The sequence below is a fragment of the Mobula birostris genome, chromosome 1, assembly GCF_030028105.1.
Source record: "Mobula birostris isolate sMobBir1 chromosome 1, sMobBir1.hap1, whole genome shotgun sequence".
NCBI classification, from domain to species: domain Eukaryota; kingdom Metazoa; phylum Chordata; class Chondrichthyes; order Myliobatiformes; family Myliobatidae; genus Mobula; species Mobula birostris.
Genome location: NC_092370.1, coordinates 181,246,275 through 181,267,998, shown reverse-complemented (window position 1 = coordinate 181,267,998; position 21,724 = coordinate 181,246,275). Strand labels below are relative to the sequence as shown.

At 40.7% G+C, this 21,724-nt stretch overlaps 1 long non-coding RNA gene across 2 annotated transcripts; it reads right to left on the bottom strand.

Moving 5' to 3' along the window:
• Positions 1–580: 580 nt before the first annotated feature.
• On the bottom strand, positions 581–20,393 carry LOC140202216 (uncharacterized). 2 transcript variants are annotated; one of them, XR_011887041.1, is made up of 5 exons: positions 20,036–20,393; positions 19,478–19,569; positions 17,442–18,510; positions 3,656–3,781; positions 581–595 (listed from the first exon to the last, which is right to left on the bottom strand). It is a non-coding gene; the product is annotated as an uncharacterized lncRNA (long non-coding RNA). The 2 variants fall into 2 exon arrangements; XR_011887040.1 differs by lacking the exons at positions 581–595; positions 3,656–3,781 and having other exon boundaries at positions 17,131–18,510; positions 20,036–20,357.
• Between the last annotated feature and the right edge of the window lie 1,331 nt (positions 20,394–21,724).

The window sequence follows — 21,724 nt, the reverse complement described above, 5'->3', positions numbered from 1 at the left end:
TAACCTTTAGAAGATCAGCAAATTCACTGGGTCCTAAGTAAACAGATAGAAGAGAGAGGGAAAAAACAGAACCCACCTAGAAAAATAGCACTACAATGAACCCATAACAAAAACATGAGAAGATCTCTTCCATCAGTCATGTTGATCTGTAGCTTGGAAAAGTTGATGAACTAGGTCTGAGTCAATTCCAAAAGCTGAAAAAAGATAGAGAAAATTAAAAGGATTGCTTTAACTATTTAGAATTGTGTGCACATAAGTGGGTGTATAATGTTCGAACTATAACAATTTAACAGGGGTGCATTGTACCAAATACTATCATTTACCTTTCCACCAGCTTTCATTGTTACCTATTTTGCATTTGTTCCTCCTGGGCTTTTAGAATGAGAGTAAAGATAAAATAGTACAGCTACTGGAAATACTCACAGAAAGTCAGGCAGCATCCATGGAGAAAGAAGAGCATCAATATTTCAAGTCCGTGACTTTCCATCAAAATGACTGTATTCACGAACCTTGGGGTGGGTTCTCAGTGGCTCTCCTTTCAGGTGTAAAAACAGAATCATGAAGCAAACTTTTGGGCAGCAGAGTTGGAACTGAGCTGGAGTTAGGGGTAGAAGTGGAAATGTGGAGTTAACTTGGATTTCAGACGAGTTGGAAGCAACAGAACAACTATAAAAACCTTACACGGGAGGGGGCAGTGCCGGGGCGTTACCATGCTTTTGAATTTACCATTTTCTACTCAGCTGAGAATATATAATGAATGAGTTGTGACTGAAAATAAGGGTTGGAGCGAAATATTGCCTCAGAAACACTTAGTATCATGGCACTGTGTTCAATGGTCTCATTATTATGCATTATTGAAGTAATTTTAAAACAAATACCTGAATGATTGAATAGGTTAAGACTTTATTCCTTGGAATGTAGAAGATTGAGAAGAGATTTGACAGAACTATGAGAGGTATAGGTAGGGTAAAAGCAAACAGGCATTTTCCACTGAGATTGGGTGGGACTATAACTAGAGATCATGGCTAAGTGTGAAAGCTGAAAAATTTAGGGGGAACATGAGGGCAAACTTTTTCATTCAGAGGTCATGAGAGTGTGGAATGAGGTGCCAGCATAGGTGGTGCATGCGAGCTCGATTTGAACATTTAAAGAGTAGATTTGATAGGTACATGGGTTATAGGGCATGGAGGGCAATGGTGCCAGTGCAGGTCGATAGGAGTAGGCAGCTTAAATGATTCAGCAAGAACTAGATGGGTCGAAGGGCCTGTTTCTGTGCTGTACTTTTTTTGACTCTGTGACACTGAATGGTTCCCCCTTTGTTTAAAAAAGTATAAGATTTTAAGTTTGCACTAAAAACATTCAGCTTTTTCACTGGATAGCAGAACATGAGGGGGACATCCGAGGGAGTACGCAGTCATAGGTTGTCAGTGAAGGACCAATTCAAGAAGCCTAGAATTTTTGATTAATGCTGATACCATGGTGAATTCAAATCCATACAATTTCCAGCATTCTGGGACTCCAACTCCACTTTCTTTTCTTTGAAAAATATAAGCCAATCAGACCCTTTCAATTTCAGGCTTCTTGGCATTAACAACTGCTGCAATATTTGATTCAAAGCAACAAGTTGTGCTCTGTAAAGGCAGTTAGCGTTTGCTATCCAATGCATGCTATTAACTTTGAACCATCTGCAATTAGCTGAAGGCCCAGTAGGCTGGGATGGTTTTGAAGCTATACCTCACTTTGTATTTTTGCTTCTGGCACTTGGATTTTCATATGTCATTGGTACTAAATTTCTTTATTCTTCCCACCAGTGTGAATTCCCTATCAGATGCCTTCAAATCCCACTGATAAAAGAAGCTTCTTCTTCACTCTCCTTTTGCAGTGTAGATATCTGGATGAAGGTTTTTGCAATCGACAAGTTCTGGTGAAGGGTCTCAGCCCAGGATGTTGACTGTTTATTTATTTCCATAGATGCTGCCTGACCTGCTGAGTTCCTCCAGCATTGTGTGTGTGTTGTTCTGGAAGGAATTTGGGGAAAAAGACTTCTGAATATTACCATGAAGATATGGGAATGGTTAATTGACCAATGTCATGACCCTTTCAGAAACATACTCTCCATGTATTGCACAGAGGATTCATAAGTAAATCAGAACTATCTTCTGTGGGTGAACTAAGTTAGGATTGAGGCTAAGTTGTCTGTGCCAAATTGTTCAGTCTCTTCTGCCTGCACACGGTCCATATCCATCCATTTCCAGCATACTGATGTACCTCTCTAAAAGCCTTAAAATGCCCCATAGAAACTGCCATCACTACATTCCATGTTCCCATCACTCTCTTTGTGAAATGACCTGCTTTGGACATCTTTAAACTTCTCTCCTCTCAGCTAAAACGCATGTCTTGAAGTATTTGACATTTCAGTCCGAGGAATCAGATTCTGAATGTGTCCCCACAAAATCTTTCAGAGTCTTCCCCAAACAGAAGCCCTGGATGAACCAAGAGATCCATGATGTGCTGAGGGCCAGATCAGTGGTGTAAATGTAAGATACAAGAGGTCAGGTATGACCTCCATAAAGCCATGTCATCTCACATTTGAAGATCCCTTTATGGCCCCCTTAAACATTTTCACCTTTCAGTCTTAACCCATGACCTCTGGTTGTAGTCCCACCAAACCTCAGTGGAAAAAGCCTGCTTGCATTTACCCTGTTTATACCCCTCATAATTTTGTATACCTCTATCATATCTCCTCTTAATCTTCAAGGTTCCAAGGAATAAAGTCCTAAGCTATTCAATCTTTCATTATAACTTAGGTCCTCCAGACCTGACAACATCCTTGTAAATTTTCTCTGTACTCTTTCATCTTTATTTACTTCTTTCCTATAGCTAGGTGAACAGAACTGCACACAGGACTCCAAATTTGGCCACACTGACATCTTATACAACTTCAACATAATATCCCCTCTCCTGTACTCAATACTTTTGATTTATGAAAGCCAATGTGCCAAAAGCTTTCTTTATGACCCTATCTACCTGGGCCACTACTTCCAATGAGTTATGGACCTGATTCCCAGAGCTCTTTGTTCGACCGCACTCATCACTGCCCTACTGTTCACTGTGTAAGACCTACCCTGGTTGGTCCTACCGAAGTGCAAAACCCTACACTTGTCTGCATTAAATTCCAGCTGCCATTATTCATCCCATTTTTCCAGCTGGTCCAGATCGCACTGCGAGCTCTGATAGCCTTCCTCATTGATCACTACACCCCCAATCCTGGTGCCATCTGCAAATTTGGTGATCCAGTTAATTTTCATTGATTCCATTGTCCTTGTGTGTATTTATTGTGAATGCCTGCAGGAAAATGAATGTCAGTGTAGTATGTGATCACATATATGTACCTTACTTTGAATTTTGAACTTTGAAATTTAGAGAGTTCCTCCCAGCTATTATCATTTTTAGATCATATATTATTTATGACTTTGAATTTTTTGAACTTTTACAGTATAAGGTCCTGTTTGATTCAATGGTGAGTAAATTTTACACAGTTTTACACGGTTTATATTTATTTTAGACACCTACAGTCATTGCTGCATAATGCCTAACAGGTGTATATAACAAGTATAGGGTGTGAGTTTCCAATCAACAACTTAACACTACTTACATGTTTGAGTCTTGCCTTGCAGTCAGACCTTGAAATTCTTGCTCTCAATGATATGTGCCTTCCTTTCCGGGACCTTTAATAAGGATAGCTTTTTGTAATGCCATCATTAAGATTAGTGTCAACAACCTGAGATAAATGCAAATTAAAAGAAGACATGAATAAAGTGAACAATAAATGCTTAGCCTACTCTAAACTGTGGCTGTGTGATTTTCAAACACTGTTATCCCGCATTCAACTATTCATCACAATGTGTTACCTGAACAGTCAGCCGGGAGCAGTAGAATGACATAGACAAAATGCAATTGCACATGGCAAGAAAATCCCTGGCATTGTAATATTCCCTAGAGGCCATGATGAATCAGAGATAAACTCACATTACTGTCACAAATTTTTATTTGTCATACTCCCTCCATGCTATTGCTGAATAATTTCACCACACTTGACAATCTGCTGTCAATTATTTTGGATTGATGAGTCGTTGCACGAAGTAATACCTCCTAACATCTTATGAAAGGATGTTGACCTCAGATATTAACTCCACAGATGCAGCCTGATCTGCATATTTATTGCATTTTTTTGTCTTACCTCCTAACATGCGGTTCTGTATGTGGCTGCCATTTTTTGATGCCTTTACAACTCCTTAACCTTTCTTAGAACACAGAACAGTATAGTGTAGGAACGGGTTTGTTGCCCCATTAGGTTGGTACTGATCATGATACTAATCTAAACTGACTCCCATCATTCTGCAAAATGGTCTGTATTCTTCTATTCCTTGCTTGTTCAAGTCTGTCTAAATCAGTGGTTTCCACAATGTGTGATATCAGCCCTCTGGGGGTAGTGGGAGTTTCTAAGGAGAAGATAAAGATACAGGAGGTGGTGGGGGTGATGTTGAGGGATTACAGACTATATTTAAGAAGTGAATTACCTATTATAAGCATTTGATCATCAGTGCCTCATAAATGATTACGTAATCACATTTGTTAACCCCCATTCTCTTAGACTTTGCTCAAAGTGTGTTATAATTATTAAAAAGCAATGTGACACGTAAGTATTTTGCATATCATGAGAAATCTGAACTGAAGAAGTTGTGTTATTCCTGGATGCAGCCCACGCATCATTGTCGTTATCTACGGTAGTATAGTGTTATCTGGTAAGATTGGCCAAGATGGCGCCGGGTACGGTAGCCATGTTGCGAGATCCGTACCAACTTTACAGTGTACTGCTAATTTCTGCACTTTCCTTCACACTTCTTGTTCAAGAAGCGGATAGTCACATCGGATATAATCAACTGACTCTTCTGAACAGCGGGAAGACAGCATTTACCCACTATGTGCCGCCTTTCCTCCACTGGGAATCCCTGCTTACACGATCCATAGGAGGCTCATTTACTACACCGTCACTACTCAGAAGTGGCGCCAGGAGCAAGGGAGAAGGTCCAGCGTCCTGGTGAGGTTGAGATAGCGTACTAATCAGCCACTGCTCTTGGCTAATGTGCAGTCCCTGGACAACATGCTGTGTGAACTGAGAGCCAGAATCTCCTGCCAGCGGGAAACAAAGGAATGTGCTTCATGGAGACGTGGTTGATGGAGGAGATACCAGATCACGCCATCGAGACCTCTGGGTTCTCCCTGTTCCATGTGGACAGGTCTAAAAACCTCTCTGGGAAGAGTAAAGGAGGTGAGGTATGCTTCATGGTCAATAATGCTTGGTGTGACCCCCAGAATGTGCATACCCTTAAATCCTTTTGTTCCCTAAATCTGGAGTACTTGGTGCTGCTGTGTAGGCTCTTCTGGCTGCTTAGAGAATTCACAGCTGTTATTATCACAGCTGTGTATATTCTGCTACAGGCTGATACTGACCTGGTTCTCAAGGAACTGTAGGAGACCATCAGCACCCTGGAGACAGCACACCCGCAGGCTGCTATCATTGTCACCGGAGGCTCTCATCGAGCGTCACTGATTAAAGTCCCTCCGAAGTTTCATCAACATATTTAGGTGAGCACTCGGAGAAATAGCACACTTGACCACTGCTGCTCTCCCTTCCGCATCGCTTACAAAGCGCTCCTCCATCTACCAATTGGGAAGTCTGAACACTCCTCCGTCCTGCTTTTGCCCGTGTACAGGCAGAACCTGAACCAAGAGGCAGCCACAGTTAAAACTGTCCAGTTTTGGTCTGATCAATCGGTCTCCAAGCGATAGGACTGCTTTGTTGATGTCAGCTGGAATGTCTTTCATGACGAGGGTGTCTCCGAGTTCATGGAAGGGGTCATGAGCTTCATCCAGAAATGCATCGAGGATGTTATTCCCCAAAAATTGGTCAGGGTCTATCGAAACCAGAAACCCTGGATCAACAGTTCTGTGTGTGCTGCACTCGCTATGCGAGACAGAGCATTCACCACTGGTAACACCAGGAACTCAAGAAATGCAGCTATGATCTGCGTAAAGTCTTCAAGGCAGCGAAACAACAATACAGCGACAAGATCAAGACACAACTCTCCACCAACAACACACGCCGCTTATGGCAGGGTCTGCACACCATCGCAGACTTCAAAGCTAAACACAGTGGTGCTGCCAACATCGTTGCCTCTCTCTCAGATGAGCTAAATCTTTTTTATGCTCAGTTCGATGTCACCAACACTGAGCCCCTGAGGAGAGCTGCTGAAGCGAGCTGCACCTTGGTCATCTCTGAGGCTGAAGTACGCAGGTGTTTCCAACGAGTGAACAGCCACAAGACTTCGGAACCTGCCGGCATCCCAGGACAATGCTCAGAGTGTGCACGGCACAAATGGCTGCTGTGTTTACAGACGTTTTTAATCGCCCCCCTCTCCCAGTGTAGAGTGCCGTCCTGCTTCAAAACATCCACCATTGTTCCTGTACTTGAAAATACCAAGGTAACATGTCTGAACAACTGACGTCCTGTCACACTCACCTCAATAATAAACAAATGCTTTGAGAGGCTGGTCAAGGACTACATCTGCAGCATACTACCACCCACACTGGACCCCCTACAATTCACCTACCGACACAACAGATCGACAGATAACGCAATAACCACAGCTCTACATACCATCCATACACATCTGGAGAAGAGGGATACCTATGTGAGAATGCTGCTTTTGGACTACAATTCAGCATTCAACACCATAATTCCCTCCAGGCTTAACAAGAAGCTCAGAGACCTCAGCCTTCACCCTGCCTTATGCAGCTGGATTCTGGACTTCCTGTCTGATCACCAGCATGTGGTAAGAGTGGGCTCCCTCATCTCTGCCTCTCTGACCCTCAACACAGGAGCCCCCCAGATCTGTGTCCTAAGCCTCCTCCTTTGCTCCCTGTATACCCATGACTGTGTCACCACCCACAGCTCCAATGTTAATTAAATTTGCTGATGATGCGCCATTGATTGGCCTTATCTCAAATAATAACAAAGCAGCCTACAGAGAAGAAGTCATCACCCTGACACAGTGGTGTCAAGAAAACAATCTCTCGTTCAATGTTGCAAAAACAAAGGAGCTGATTGTGGACTATAAGAGGAACGGAGACAGGCTCACCCCTATTGACATCAATAGATCTGCAGTTGGGAGGGTGAATAGCTTCAAGTTCCCCAGTATACACATCACCGAGGATCTCACGTGGTCTGTACACACCAGTTGTGTGATGAAAAGGCACAACAGCACTTCTTTCACCTCAGACGGTTGAAGAAGTTCAACATGAGTCTCCAAATCCTAAGGACTGTTTACAGGGGCACAATTAAGAGCATCCTGACTGGCTGTATTACTGTTTGGTATGGGATCTGAACTTTCCTCAATCGCAGGACTCTGCAGAGAGTGGTGCGTACAGCCCAGCACATCTATGGATGTGAACTTCCCACATTTACAGCAACAGGTGCATAAAAAGGGCCTGAAAGATCATTGGGGACCCGAGTCACCCCAAACACAAACTGTTCCAGTGGCTACTATTTGGGAAACGGTACTACAGCATTAAAGCCAGGACCAACAGGCTTCGGGACATCTTCTTCCACCAGGCCATCAGACTGATTAATTCATGCAGACACAATTGTATTTCTATGTTATATTGCTGTACATACTATTTAGTACAAATTACTATAACTTGCACATTACACATTCAGACGGAGACGTAATGCAAAGATTTTTACTCCTCACATTTGTGAAGGATGTAAGGAATAAAGTCAATTCAATTGAATTCCCTTACTCTAATCATGTAGTGACACAGTTCCTGTGAATTAGGGTATGGTATTGGATTCATTGAGTTAAAGTTCAGAATCTGCCCTTTCAAATTGTCTTGACCACATTTTTCTAGTCCACGGCCAACTAAGGTATTGCTGCCTCACTTCATGTATCTTCAGGCAGGCCGCGGGCTAGAGAAATGTGGTGAGCTGTGATGGCATCATAACTTTTCCCTTTATTAACTGCAATGCTTGAGGTTGGACTTAAACAATAGGCGATTGACAGCGGTCATTTATGCAGAATGAAAATGGCAGAAACAGACCAAACGAAAAAGAAGTGTAGACAGTATAGTGTGGAGTATCCAAATATTTTTTGCTGTATCCCAGCAGCAGCCAATGTGCCTGGTGTGTGAAAAGGTTTTTTCAAATGAGGTAATGAAACCAACCAGGCTCCTTGAACATTTGAAGAGAATACACTCTGATAAAGCAAACAAGAACTTGGCTTAATTTTAGTCATTTTGTGAAAACTTTCAGAAACAAAAACACTTCTAAACAATTTTGCCAGCACTTCACAATGAAACAGTAATGGTTTGTGTGCTTTATAAAATATTTTGTTGCTCACTGCTAATCCTGGAAAGCCTGATCCAGTTTGAGAAGAGCGAAAACCATGCTGAAAGTATGATTCAAGTGTTATTATTTTCAAGGGGGCTAGAAACAAATATGGAGGGTGAGTCAATATTTCAAAGAAAAGGCCATTCTGATCACCAACACCTTGCCCTTGTCTGCATTAAATTCCATCTGCCATTTTTCAGCCCATTTTGCCAGTTGATCCAGCTCCCTCTGCAAGCCATGATAGCCTTCTTCACTGTCTACTAAACCCCCATTCTTGGTGTTACCTGCAAATTTGCTGATCCAATTAGCCACGTTATCATCCAGATTATTGATATAGATGACAAACAACAACATACCCAGCATCGGTCCCTACAGCACATCACTAGTCACAGTCCTCCAGTGAGAGAGGCAGCCATCTACTACCACTCTGTGGCTTCTCCCACAAAGCCAATGTCTAATCCAAATTACTACGTCATCTTGACTGCCGAGCAACTGAACCTTGTCAAATCCCTTGCTAAAGTCCATGTAGTCAATATTCACTGCCTTGACTTCATCCACTTTCCTGGTAACTTCCTCAAAAAATGCTATAAGATTGGTTAGACGTGATCTATCATGCATAAAGCCATGCTGACTATTCTTAATCAGTTCACATCTATCCAAATACTTATATATCCAGTCCCTTAGAATACCTTCCAATAACATTCCCACAACTGATGTCAGACTCTCCAGCCTATAATTTCCAGGTTTATGTTTCGAGCCTTTCTTAAATATCAGAACAACATATGATATCCTCCAATCGTCTGGTACCTCTCCAGTTGCCAAGGATGTTTTAAATATCTCTGCTAGGGTCCCAGCAATTCAGCAGTTGCCTCCCATAGGGTCTGAGGGAATACATTGTCAAGCCCTGAGGATTTATCCACCCTGATTTGCCTCAGGACAGCAAACAACTCCTCTGTAATCTGTATAGGGTCCATGAAGTTGATGCTGCTTTGCCTCACTTCAATAGACTCTGTGACTATCTCCTAAATAAATACAGATGCAAAAGAAATATTTAGAATCTCCCCCATCTGTTTTGGCTCCATACTTCAATTACCATTCTGATCTTTCAGATGACTAATTTTACCCCTTGCAATTCTTTTTCTTTCAACATATCTGTAGAATCCTTTACAATTCTCCCTCACCTTGTTGGCTAGAACAACTTCATGCCTTCTTTTAGCCCTCCTGATTTCTTACTTAAGTGTTCTCTGGCATTTCATATACTCTATAAACACCTCATTTGTTCTTACTGCCTATACCTGCTATGCACCTCCTTTTTTTCTTAACTAGGGCCTCAATATCTTGAAAATCAAGGTTCTCTACACTTGCTATCTTTAACTTTTATTCTGACAAATACATGCAATCTTTGTACTCTCAAAATTTCACATTTGAAGGCCTCCCACTTACCAAGTATACCTTTGCCAGAAAACAGCCTTTCCCAAACAATCCTTGCCAGATAATTTCTGATACCATCAAAATCGGCCTTTCTCCAATTTAGAACCTCAACCCATGGACCGGACCTATCTTTTTGCATATTTACTCTGAAACTAATGGCGTTGTGATCACTGGATGCAAAGTGTTCCCCTACACAAAATTCTGTCATGTGGCCTGTCTCATTCCCTAATAGCTGATGAAGTATTGCACACTGTCTTATTGGGAATTCTACATCCTGATAAGGAAACTTCCCTGAACACATTTGACGTACTCTATCCCATCCAGTCCTTTTACAGTATGGGAGTCCCAGTCAGTATATGGAAAGTTAAAATTACCTACTGTAACAACCTTATGTTTCTTGCAACAGAGTGTGATCTCTCTACAAATTTGTTCCTCTAATTCCCTCAGAATGTTAGGTGGTCTGTAATGTACTGTAGCCCCATTAACGTGATCATACCTTTCCATTTCTCAGTCCACCCATACCGCCTCATTATAGGAGTTCTCCAGTCTGTCCTGATGGAGCACTGCCATGACCTTTTTCCTGACTAGTAACGCCACCCCTCCTCCTTTAATCCCTCCCGCTCTGTCACAACTGGAATAACGGAAGCCAGGAATATTGAGCTGCCAGACCCGCCCATCCTGCAACCCAGTTTCACTAATGGCTATGATATCATAATTCCAGGTGTTGATCCATGCCCTGAGCTCATCAGCCTTTCCTACGATACTTCTTGCATTAAAGTATATGCAGCTAAGGACACTAGTTGCACCATGTTCAACCTTTTGATTCCTGACTTTGTCTGAGGTCTTACCAACATCTGACTCCACAACATCTCTACTAACTGTTCTGGTACTCTGGTTCCTGTGCCCCCTGCAACTCTAGTTTAAACCCCACCGTGTAGCATTATCAAACCTTCCCATTAGGGTATTAGTCCCCTTCCAGTTCAGGTGCAAACCATCTCTTCTGTACAGGTCTCAACTTCCCTGGAAGAGAGCCCAATAATCCAAAAATCTTATGCCCTCCCTCCTACACCAACACCTTAGCCATGTGTTAAACAGTGTAATCTTCCTATTTCTGGCCTCGTTAGCAAGTAGCATTAGTATCCTGAGATCACAACCCTGGAGGTCCTGCCCTTTAATTTAGCACCTAAGTCCCTGAACTTCCTTTGCAGAGCCTTGTCACTCTTTCTACCCATGTCATTGATACCTACATGGACCGTAACCTCTGGTTGTTCACCCTCCTGCTTAAGAATTCTGAGGACGCAATCCAAAAGATGTCCCAGATCCTATCACTGAGGAAGTAACAACAATCAGAGAATCTCATTCTCATCCTCAGAACCTCCTTTCTGTACCCCTAGCTAATGATTCCCCTATCACCACAGCTTGCCTCTTCTCCCTTCTCTTCTGAGTCACAGAGCCAGACTCAGTGCCAGAGACTGGACTGCTGTGACTTTCCTCTACTAGGTCATCCTTCCCAATAGTATCCAAAGTGATATGCTTGTTTTGCGGGATTGCCACAGGAGTACTCTGCACTGGCTCTTTATCTCTTTTCCCTTCCTGACTATCACTCAGTTTCTTGTGCCCTGCACCTTGGGTGTAACTACCTCTCTATATTGTCCTATCTATTATCCCCTCAGCCTCCTGAGTGATCCAGAGTTCACCCGGTTCCAGCTCCAACTCCTTAACATGGATTGCTAGAAGCTGCAGCTAGATGCACTTCTCGCAGTTGTAGTTGTCAGACACTGGAGATCTTCTTGCCTTCTCACAACTCGCAAGAGAGATTTTTTCTTCTCTGTGCTGTACATTTATTTTTGTCTGCCCAACATGCTTCTTGTATGTGTCCTATTTGTTGCATTTTCTACAAGTTTTGCCTCTAAATTTGCATTGGTCTGGTGTATGTGATCTCCTACCACAATGGTAACACAATTTGTTCAGCCAGGCTGGTTTCTGTTTAGACATTGCAATTTTGTTCACACTCACTTTCATTCCTGACTGCAAATCAGTTGTGTCTCTGTGGTTTCCATTGCAACAGCGGTTTTTAGGAGCTGTTTTTGAATGCTCTCTTGCAAGATTCCACAAACTAAACAGTCTCTCAGTACATCATTAATCCCCTTACTGAATTGACAATGCTTGGTCAATCTTTTCAATTCAGCCACGTATACTGAAGTGGACTCCTCTTCTTTTTGATTCCACTTATGAAAGTAAAAGCATTCTGCAATCAACGATGACTATGGTTCTAAATGTTCCTGCATTACTTTGACAATATCAGCAAAACACGTTTCTGCTTCTTTGCTTGGAGCAGTTAAACTTTGAAGCAAACTGTATGCCTTTAAATCCAATGCACTCAGCAAAATTGGTATTTGCTTCTCATTGGTTATTTCATTTGCTTCAAAATGCTGTTGAATTTGCTCAGAACATAATATCCAGTTATCTGTTGTGTAATCAACTGCATCAATCTTCCCGATGTTGCCAATCATTTCGGCTTTTTGTTTCAATTATTATCATCACCCGGTAGTATACTGACCAATACTAAACTAGGCATGACAACCCACCTCAGAGTACTGAAATGTTACATTTATCCAGTTATGCTGTATGGCTCAGAATGTTGGACAATATCTAGTAACATGAGGAAACGAATTGAAGCAGCAGAGATGTGGTTTTTGAAGAGGCTGCAAAGAATATCATGGACAAAATGAATATCTAACGAGGACGTCATGAACAGAGCAAACATAAGAAGAAATATAATGTATGAGTTCATGAAAAGGCAACGTAACTTCATTGGACATGTGATTAGGAAAGAGGAGTTAGAATGCATGGTAATTATGGGAAAGATTGAAGGAAAGAAAGCAAGAGGAAAACAAAGACAAATGGTGATGGAGACAGCAGCCAGAGAACTGGAAATGAATACCAATGAATTGATCCACGTGACCCGAAACAGGAGTGTGTGGGCCATGGCAGTCAAAGCTCACACTGGGCATGGCTCCTGATGATGATCATGATGATGATCACCCGGTACTCACTCTTTATAAACCAGTGAATTCTTCCATTTTCTGTCTTACTTTTTAAAATATGATTGCGTCTTCCCTTCCAAAGAACAGGTGCTGTACTGCACTGTTTTTAAACAACCATCTCTGCACGTGCTGGCCTGTGTTTTCCACTCGGTGTTCCTCGCTACATTTGTTTTGTACTCAAACTTCTTCAACATGTCGATAGCTGTCTCAGATTCATTTTAGAAATACGTTGTCACCGCTGTTATGGTTTGTAACTTTAAAACATTCAACTACTTCAAAGGAAGTCACAGGTGTCCATAATGTGAGTCCAACTTCATTTTTACTTTAAGTGAAGGATGCACATATCATGTGGTAGTGTGATGATGTATGCAATTCATATATTTACACATATAACCTATAATGAATTATTTAAATGAATTGGAATGCTTCATCAACTATACACACACACACACACACACACACACACACACATTACTGAAATATTAAAGAAGACGAAAGAGCTGTCTTCCCCCTTCCTTTCCAGTCCTGAAGAAGGGACTCGGCCAGGAACATCATCTGTTTATTCATTTCCACAGATGCTGCCTGACTTGCTGAGCTCCTCCAGCATTTTGTGTGTGTTGCTTTGGATTTCCAGCATCCACAGAATTTCTTGTGTTTGTATTTAGTGGAGTTGTGTTTTCAATGTTGTTGTCCAACTTCTTTCAAAGCATTGAAACAGACTGCAAGTTACTGAATGTGGGGATCTGAGACTTCTGAGTGATGCTCAGCCTGATGTCAAAATGATATCAGCTGCACCAAGCCCATCCGTCTCATTGAGAGTGAAAAAGTAATGAAGTAGTGAATAGTTGGACTACTAATGTATGCTCTGAAATTGTTGATAAAATTTGTTTTTACTATAATGAAATAAGTAATTTTATTTGGAGCTTTAAATAGATTTGAATAATTTTTGCAATTATTTGTCGCTGCTTTGAATTTGCTGTTCATATGTTCTTTTCACTATGCATCATAAATCAAAATCCTTTATAGTTTTTATGTAAAGGCCGAAAGGGAGGGGGAAATGTCTGGGTCTGGGAGCCAAGAGGGCGGTAGCCCAAAAATACTTGTGAACCGCTGGTCAACTGGTCAATGCTTCTTAATTTTTGCTATCCAGTCTGCCTCTAACACCTCCTCTGGGTAGCATGCTCCATGTACCCACCAGTATCTGTATAAAAAATCTTGTAAATGTTCTTTAAATTTTTCCCCTCTCACCTTAAACCATGCCCTCTATTATTTCACATTTTCATCCTGGGAAAAGACTATCTATCCTCTGCCAATACTCCTAACAGGCCTTTCTTTGATGTGGCTTGATTTGCACAGTATTTTTAGCATTCTTTGTTCTACTGACTTAACTTGATTGAATAGCTCATTTACTAGGACTGAATTTAATACTGTCTTCAAACATCTTTATCTTTGCAAAGAGCCTCTCCTTTTCTAAACCTATTGGATTAACTGAATCATATCTGTGTATCTGTGTACTAAGCCCCTTCCAATTCCCCTTTCTCGAAAGAGAGGTTTGAAGAATGACCCTCTCTTGTACCAGGTCAGAATAATATTCCCACTTTTTTACTTGATCGTCATGGAAAGATCAGAATCAGAATCACAATTAGGTTTATTATCACTGGCATGTGTCGTGAAATCTGTTAACTTAGCAGCAGCAGTACAATGCAATACATGATAATATTGAAAGAAAATATAATAAGTAAACCAATTACAGTAATTATATATGTACATTGAATAGATCAAAAAGTGCAAAATCAGAAATAATATATATTTTTAAAAAGTGAGGTAGTGTTCATGGGTTAAATGTCCATTTAAGAATCAAATGGCAGAGGGGAAGAAGCTGTTCCTGAAACACTGAGTGTGTACCTTCAGGCTTTTATACCTCCTACCATATGGTAACAATGAGAAGAGGGCATGTCCTAGGGAATGGGGGTCTTTAATAATTGATGCCATCTTTCTGAGACACTACTCCTTGAATATATCTTGGATACTACAGAGGTTAGTACACAAGGTAGAGCTGACTAATTTTACAAATGTCATAGCTTCTTTCAGTGCTGTGCAGTACCACCCCCACCGCCCCATATCAGACAGTGATGCAGCCTGTCAGTCAGAAAGCTCTTCATGGTATATCTATAGAAATTTTCAAGTGTTTCAATTGACAAACCAAATTTCTTCAAACTCCTAATAAAATATAGCTGCTGCTGCTGCTGTCTTGCCTTCTTTATAGCTGCATCAGTATGTTGGGACCAGGTTGGATCCTCAGATACCTTGACGCCCATGAGCTTGAAATTGCGAACTTTCTCCACTTCTGATCTCTCTATGAGGATTGGTATGTGTTCCTTCGTCTTACCCTTCCTGAAGTCCTCAATCAGCTCGTTCGTCTTACTGACGTTGAGTACCAGGTTGTTGCTGTGACACCACTCAGCTAGCTAGTATACCTCACTCCTGTACACCCTCTCATCTCCATCTGTGATTCTACCAACAACTGTTGTATCAGCAAATTTATAGCTGCTATTTGAACCATACCTAGCCACACAGTCATGGGTATAGAGGGAGTAGAACAGTGAGCTTAGCAGACATCCCTGAGGTAGCCAGTGTTGTCAGCAAGGAGGAGATATTATCACCAATCTGCACAGATTGTGGTCTTTTGGTTAGGAAATCGAGGATACAATTTCAGAGGGAGGTACAGAGGCCCAGGTTCTGTAGCTTATCAATCAGGACTGTGGGAATGATGGTGTTAAATGCTGAGCTATATTCAACGAAGACATCCTGACAGAGGTGTTATAGCACTTAATCAAGAGCTTTTGCTAATTCATGAGTGGTGTCAAAATGGTGTTCTTCTACTCAACAGTTTTAAGCATGGTAATTACCTACAGTAAGATGCATTGCAGTTATGAAGTTTGTTAGGAATAAATTTGCATACATGAAAGTCAAGTTTACTGTCACTTGCACAAGTACATATCTACCCAAATGCCTTGCCTGATGTTAGTTATGAAAGGATGGTTTGACCCAGATAGTTAGGGTCTTTGATGACAAATGTTTCCTTCTTGAGGCACTGTCCAGTGGATACTTCCAATCGTACTAATTAAAATGATACCAATTAAAAGACAGACTTGCATCCAGTTCACTCATTTCACTTACATATTTCTCCAATATTTGATTTCATTTAAGGGCCTTAGACGCCGACATATCTGATTGTTGTCTCTGAACTTGAATTGAATTTTTTAACACTTTCATCCAAGATGTACAATAAAGATGGTCAGGTTTTACCTGATGAAGACCCCAGGAAAGGAATTAATACCATATAAGATCAGTTCCTAGCCCAACTCAAAATCTGCACCCAATAGATGTGTGTATTTGGGACAGGTTTTGTGAGAAACCTTGTTAGTTGTCTTGTAAATCAAGACACTGCCTATGCTTCTGACCACTGATTAATACTTTCACAAGGTTTGACAAGGTTCAACAGACAGGATATTTTGTTCCAAAAGTCAGATTGAAACTCATTTATAATCTTTCCTCTGTTAAGATGGCAACTTATTGTCAGTTTATTGCTTTTTTTTCCTGATAAATTGCCCATAACTTAACGTTTGATGTTTCCCTTTTTAAATAAACACACCATGTAAAACTTTCTCCAGTTCGATGGACCATTCTATACTCTAGTGATCTGTTAGACATTCAAAACTCACTTCAATTCAACGCACCATAAGTAAGAAAGCCTCTTATTTAAATGTGCAAAGCTGATGCAGAAGGTAGACTATGCTATTGTAAGGTGCTCACCTGGCAAGTCTGGGATCAGAGTAGGATTGAGAGATTATGTCAGATGAGAAGCAGTAACTGGGCTGAGCTTCCAGCAGAGGTTAAGGATGGGGATCAAGCTGATACCTCAGTCAGGAGCTGTCGTGGAATGTGCAACAGGGTGGGGGGTGGGATTGGGACGGAGAGGAGATTATTGGAGTCAGGAGTGAGGCTGATTGATGGGGAGCCTGAAGGAGAGGAAGTGAGTAAGGAAGGCTCCCTGAGGGTGTTTCCACTCCTGGGCTGAGTCCTGCCCAGAGACAAGTTTGCTCTGTGAGTGTCCACTGACAAGATGCATCAGAACAGTGTGAGTTAGTTTAAGTGGGGGCAAAGATCATATTATCAGTGCTAATTAATTACATTATCGATGCAAATTACATGATCACATTAACTTGACTCTTGGCAGGAATTGGTTTGCACTTCCAGATATTGTGCAATTCAATGTGGAATGCATCACAACTACACTCCAAGATTGAACTATTTTTCAAACACTAATAAAAAGAGGAAAAATTTAACCATTCTTCAGAATCCTTAGGCTTAGATTGACCGCAGAGACTCTGCTGTATGTAGGCGTGCAAACTGTTTGAAAGGCTTGATCATTCTTGGTATAAAATAACTTTATTCTGTACAATTAGCTCCTATTTCTACCCTCTGCATCAATAGAATAAAAGACAACGTACCTTCTCAAAATGACAGTGACATTTCAGTGAACTTTCAGTGAACTTTCACATAGTTTGATCTTGAAGATTTATAAGCCATAAGAACTGCATTCCAATGGCCTGAGTTCACTTCACATGTAGGATCTGTGAGGTAGTAGGCAGAAAGAGATTTGTACCTGGGTAGAACTGGCTGGGAATCCCCTCCCTAAATTAAAGTGCTGTGGGGCTAATGTGTGATATTGCACTGCTCAATATAATAAAAGCCATAACCTCTGTCAGAAGGGGGAAAATTCTGCTAACATTGAAAACCACTATTTATTTAGAAAATAACGGACTTAAGAGTGCTTTAATAATACTGTATTGGAGTAAGATATGTTATACTTTAATTCATGATCTTCCTCGGATGATATTATCTGTTTTCTGATGAGACATCACCTTTGGCCATAATCGCCCAGTTATTCCTCCTGTTGGATCTGGAGCATATGAAACCTTTTAAAGATCTTAATTATATTAAGATTTCATGGAAACAATAAGATAGGTGTTTTTTTTCATAAATTAGGATTTTGAGAACCATTGAAGGCACCATTTGGTATATTTGAAAGGATGGCCATTTATTAGAATATTAATCAGAAGTAATTTAGAATAGATTTTATTCTGCTTAAAATGCCATATAAGAAATAAGGAAAAACCTACACCCCTTTGTTGAGAACAGAAGCACAAGGGAGAGTTCTGTGACTGCATTTTGAAATGTGTGATCCACAGTAACCTGGGAGATGATGTGAACAGATCACAGTTGAGGTGAAATATCTTTTTCGCTGAACACTTTTCAGCAGAGAGCTTTGCTTGATCTCATATTCTCAGCACAGGATTTGCCCACGTTTGCACCTTTTAGAAGTATATCCGTGACCTGGTCCAGTCCAATGCATGTAGTCAGTGGTGAGAAAAACCCATAGAAGCCCCCAAAGAATATGCTGAGTGGCCAGCCAATGAAGAGCAACACAACGAGCCAGAAAAGCGACCACAAAATCTCCCTGCAGCTGGCCATGTTGATCTGAAGCTTGGTAGACTGGATCTGACTGAATTCCAAGTACTGGAGTAAGGAAAACAGAAAATTTTAATGCATATGAAATGCACTTGACACTAAGTAATGACATGAATATCAAATCTTATACAAGTTATTATTATTCCTATAGGTAATGGAAGATACGTTTCTGAATGACCCATTCACTCACTAGTTTACACTGCCATTACTTTTCCCATAATTATTTGATTTAATTTAATAATTTATTTTTCCACAATATGTATAATGTCAACAGAACAGTAATATTTGGTTAAGATTTATTTACTGATTCAAATCCTCCTACAAGGAACTGACCTGTGCATTTTCTTTGTTATATTTTCAATAGACCAGTAGCTATCTTTTATGTATTATACATGCAAAACAAAGTAACTTGGTTTGGAATCTTGTCCAGGGAAGTTCTGGAATATCACATACATCATAATGTAAATTAACTCTACTACTTTCTCCAAGTAGCACCCCTGGAAACCTATGTGCTACTCTTGCTGAAATTACAATGACCAAATTGAAAATTATAATGTCATTAATTCACTATCATACTTAGTGATGCATTCACTTGATTAAGGAGAATATTTTGTAAAAGAAAGCAAAATAAGATAAAAGGCTGACACCTTGCAGCCATGGCAAATGAGGAGAAAATACTTGTGGACTCGCGGAAAACATTTAAAGTTCTTGAATCATTTTGTTCCACTCCCATCTCCATTCTGAAATTAGTTTGTTCTTTTATCATATCACCTATTTTCAGCCTTGCTGAATGACCTGACTTTCATCATGCGTGTTACTCTCAAGTTGGATCTACAAAACCCATTTAAATTTCTTCCACAAGCTTTAATATACAATTCAACTATGCATAGGTCTTTTCTATAAAGATAGCCAATAAAATCTCACATCCTTATTTAAGAAAAATCCAGCGTCCAAACTTCTTACAGTATAGAATCTATATTATTGAGGATCTAAGTGTAAGTTGCTAAGAATTTACCTTTGACTAAATAATATGCTGAAAGATTCCAATGTCACAATAGAGGTGGGGTTCCTTTGATGAAACTATGAAGTCAGTTCCTTCCTGATAATCTAACGACGGAAATTGAGACACTGCAGTGAAAAAAATCAACTAAAAGTAGAAGTAACACAACTTTACTGAAAGAGTTGGCTAATATACTGCTAACACTCGTGGCAATTTACAACTGAATCAAAAATATAATCATATCTGAGTCAGGATGTCACAGTAACAAAGTGACACAACAGCCTGACATCACAAAGCAAAATAAGAACATTTCTACAGACTATACACATACCTCTCAATGTTTTTTCGGCTGAAAAGTGAGCAAATATCATATATATCTTCCAATTCTAAACCTGGATTACTACACCTCCCCCCCACCCCCATTGATTTGCTTGGATAAAAGCAGTGAAAATGCCAGCAAAAGATCTTTTCAAAACAGATATCATAGTTTATGTGGGTTGGATAATAATTTAAAATGGTTCAAATCGCATCAACTATAACTTGGCAAATATAAAGCAGCTTACAAACACTCACCAAGATGCTGGCAGAGGCTTGATCGGACAGACGTGGATTTTATGTCGCAGGCAATATAAGGAAGTGCAACTAAAAGCTTAGGCAAATATGTAGATTTCAAAGAGGTTTCTGAAGGAGAAGGGAGTGGAGAGGAAGTGACATTTGTTAAAGAAAACTCGTGTTGTGCCATGTAAACATGCTAATGAAGGGATGGGCGAGAGAAGGGAGAGGGTGGGCAGAAGCAAGGCAGACTGAGGCTGGGGGAAAGAGGGGGAAGAGGTGAGAGTAGGGATTAAGGAGGGTAAGAGATGGGGTTGAGGGAGAGGAGGAGAGACAGAAGGAGAGGAAGAAGAGAGGCAGGAGAAAGGGGGAGGGGAGAAGGCAGAGAGGAGGGAGAAGGTGGGAGAGAGGGGGTAAGATTGGGGGAATGTGAGAGGTAGGAGTTGGGTTAGAGGAGGGTGGAGTGAGGGAAAGTGGAAAGGGAGAGGGGAGAGGGAAGGTAGGTAGATGGTGAGAGGGGAAGAGTGAGGGGGAAGAGAGGGGAAAAGGGCAGGGGAGGGAAGAGGGTGGAAGGAAGGAGAGAGGGAGAAGAGCAATGGGGAGAAACAGAGATTTAAGAGAGAGACAGATGGGAGGAGAGTAGAGAGATGGGGGGTAGAGAGAAAGGGAGAGATAGGGACGGAGACAGAATAATTGAGAAACATTATTAATTATGGTACCGATTGTTTCAATTTGACAATAAGAAAATATGACTAGTAACAGTTAAGAATATTGGACTGGAAATTCAGACCAAGGGGACAGTAAGTATTAATGTCATATCAATTGTGACAAAACTTTTAACATGGGTTATGCAAATATGGGTTATGTTATTTACGTGCACAAAAAATATGAATTTCCAGGCGTGAACTGAAAGAAAACTAAGGTCAGAATTAGGGTGTGGAGTATGTCGTCAGGGGTGGTAGTGTGAATCATATGAGCTGATAGCAGCTGTAAAGTGGGGAAAGTGATTAGAAGGGCTTTCTGTAAATGCTGCTTGACCTGCTCAGTTCCTCCAGCATTTTGTTAGACAAGCTACATAGTGTATAACAAGAAGTCAGTCATAAACAGTAAGGAATTAAGAAGATTCTCAGAAGCACTTACTTCATTTGAAAGTAAAAGAAAAATTGAAGGTCACTGTGGAATGAAAGCAGAAACAGGGCATGAAATGAATATTGGATATGAACATATTGTACTTTACAAATGTAGGTTGAAGTGAGATTATTGAGCTATGTTTTTCTGAAGTATGGAAAACAGATGTAATTGTCGGGAGCAAGTTGGTTTTGATATTAAAAAAAAGTGGATAAGCAATGAGATGAACCCTGGTGGCATGAATCCAAGTTTGTTTTAGTCAAAGATGAGAGAGAAGACACAAGTCTCAATCCTTCTTAGAGGAGCAAAGAACTCTATGCAACAAGATGATAATAGCTCTACTTAAGAAGGTTAATCTAGGTATTGAAACCTCAGTCAATTGAGGACAAATTCAGAAGATCATGCTAATTGGCATTTGGAAGTGCACAGAATCACTGGTTTGTATAAGATAAAGGCAAACAGTACGTGACAGATGAGATTCTTTCACAAAATGTATTATTAAAGCTATTTGTAAGGGGAAAAAGTGATGTAGTTCCCTTGATTTACAAACATTCTATTTATGAACTTTTCCTCAAGCACACG